General features: G+C 28.7%; 1 non-coding gene and 1 pseudogene across 1 annotated transcript; both read right to left on the bottom strand.

The window, feature by feature from the left end:
• The window catches only part of LOC128871243 (large subunit ribosomal RNA), a 4,516-nt pseudogene extending 2,869 nt beyond the window's left edge, over positions 1-1,647 (bottom strand).
• Positions 1,648-2,085: 438 nt separating this feature from the next.
• On the bottom strand, positions 2,086-2,266 carry LOC128871245 (5.8S ribosomal RNA). Its single transcript, XR_008455827.1, has one exon. It is a non-coding gene; the product is annotated as a 5.8S ribosomal RNA (ribosomal RNA).
• Between the last annotated feature and the right edge of the window lie 666 nt (positions 2,267-2,932).

Genomic DNA, 2,932 nt, shown 5'->3' on the forward strand with positions numbered 1-2,932 from the left:
AGCACACTATTGTACCCTCCTACTCACTAAAGTTTCAAAATTTATAAATCAATCGAAATTGTTTTATAAATCATCTACTTTAGCGGTAATGTATAGGTATACAACTTAAGCGCCATCCATTTTAAGGGCTAGTTGCTTCGGCAGGTGAGTTGTTACACACTCCTTAGCGGATTACGACTTCCATGTCCACCGTCCTGCTGTTTTAAGCAACCAACGCCTTTCATGGTATCTGCATGAGTTGTTAATTTAGGCACCGTAACATTACGTTTGGTTCATCCCACAGCGCCAGTTCTGCTTACCAAAAGTGGCCCACTGGGCACATTATATCATAACCTCAACCTTCATATCAAGAAAGGTGAGGTTCTTACCCATTTAAAGTTTGAGAATAGGTTAAAATCGTTTCGACCCTAAGGCCTCTAATCATTCGCTTTACCAGATAAGATTATTTTATATAATTTTTAAATGCACCAGCTATCCTGAGGGAAACTTCGGAGGGAACCAGCTACTAGATGGTTCGATTGGTCTTTCGCCCCTATACTCAATTCTGACAATCGATTTGCACGTCAGAACTGTTTCGGTCTTCCATCAGGGTTTCCCCTGACTTCAACCTGATCAAGTATAGTTCACCATCTTTCGGGTCACAGCATATATGCTCAAGGTACGCTCCAGTTAGAGGTATAAATAATAATAAATTATCATTATACATAACTATATGGAACGCCCCGGGATTGAATTAATTGACTATTTAAGAAAATAGACTAAAAATTAATCCCATTATATTTTTAAGTTAAGTTAATTATGCCATTAAGTTTAATATAACTCAATGACTTGCACATATGTTAGACTCCTTGGTCCGTGTTTCAAGACGGGTCCCGAAGGTATCCTGAATCTTTCGCATTGTTAATCATATAAATGCATACAAATAAATATTAATATCATAGATATTAAATTTTTTGTAAAATTCAAAAAATGAATTTTAGCATTATATATAATAAAATCTATCAACACTTTATCAAATCATTAGTATTTATTCTATGTTAATATGCTTAAAAAGCAAATTAATTTAAATAAACTTAATATCACCAATGATCTTTTGATAAATACTTTTATTATGTTAATAGATTACAATGTCCTTATATGAAAAAAATGCACATTATTTTTAATTATTTAATGATGAATTTTTCATAATGGATATTCAGGTTCATCGGGCTTAACCTCTAAGCAGTTTCACGTACTATTTAACTCTCTATTCAGAGTTCTTTTCAACTTTCCCTCACGGTACTTGTTTACTATCGGTCTCATGGTTATATTTAGTTTTAGATGGAGTTTACCACCCACTTAGTGCTGCACTATCAAGCAACACGACTCTTTGGAAATATCTTTCTAGTAATCATTAACGTTATACGGGCCTGGCACCCTCTATGGGTAAATGGCCTCATTTAAGAAGGACTTAAATCGTTAATTTCTCATACTAGATATTAAGATATTCCATACACTGCATCTCACATTTGACATATAGACAAAGTGACTTAGTGCTGAACTATTTTCTTTTCGCTCGCCGCTACTAAGAAAATCCTTGTTAGTTTCTTTTCCTCCCCTCATTAATATGCTTAAATTCAGGGGGTAATCCCATATGAGTTGAGGTTGTTTTAAAATATTTTTTATCTTCTCACAATTTAATAAATAATTATATCATCTTTTCATCTCTATTTTTCTTTTTTCCTTTTATATAAATATATATTATAAATAATAATTATGTAAAATGAGGCAATTCTAGAATAAAAAAAATTAATTTTTATGCTAGACATTCCTCCTTTAATTACATATATAAATTAATATTTTATATATATATAAATAATATGAAAATTTTTTAAAGAGAATACTTAGATTCAAAATTTTTTTTATTTCATTTTATTTGAGAGGATTTTTTTTTTTTAAGAATATATTAATAAATAAAAAATTCATTATATATCTTTATTTTTTTGCTATTAATATTATGAATTATTTAAAATCCAATAATATACACATTTGCTTAAATTCAATTATTTTTATAAAAGAATAAGCAACTTATTTAGCATAGTCTTACAACCCTCAACCATATGTAGTCCAAGCAGTACTTTAAAATTTAATTTAATGTACATAACAGCATGGACTGCGATATGCGTTCAAAATGTCGATGTTCATGTGTCCTGCAGTTCACACGATGACGCACAGTTTGCTGCGTTCTTCATCGACCCATGAGCCAAGTGATCCACCGCTTAGAGTATTTTTTTATTTATTTTTATTTATAACAAATGTCAATTTTTTTTTGCATATATTAATTGAAAGAGTAAAATTAAATAATAATAATAATAAAATATAAATTGATTTTCTTTCAATAATATATCAAATATATTTAACTCTAAACATTTTTATTAAGTTGCGAATGTCTTAGTTCAACAATAATACAGTGGTGGTATTTATTATGTTTGATTATTTTGTATTTTTTTAATCATTTTATTTATATATAAATATAATAATAAATATATACCACTTTTGTTATTGTGAACAAATTAACTTATCATTCAATCAAATGAATAATAAGTACAACTTTCTATTTTCATGTTTAAAGGTTTTTAAAAGAAAAAATAAGAAAAAACATTACAAAATGTACCATCATATTATATTTAATATGATATAATTGATGGATAACAAATTGAATGAAAAAGAATAAAAAGAATATGGATTCAAAATAATTATAAATTTTTCTTTTTTTTCTTTTTTTCTTTTGTTTGTTTTTGTTTTTATTTGTTTTGGCATTGTTTGTTTTTCTTACGGATATGGAACACAATAATGATCCTTCCGCAGGTTCACCTACGGAAACCTTGTTACGACTTTTACTTCCTCTAAATAATCAAGTTCGGTCAACTTTTGCGAAACAACCGTGACACAC

This window comes from Anastrepha ludens, unplaced genomic scaffold (assembly GCF_028408465.1).
Source record: "Anastrepha ludens isolate Willacy unplaced genomic scaffold, idAnaLude1.1 ptg000120l, whole genome shotgun sequence".
Classification (NCBI taxonomy): Eukaryota; Metazoa; Arthropoda; class Insecta; order Diptera; family Tephritidae; genus Anastrepha; species Anastrepha ludens.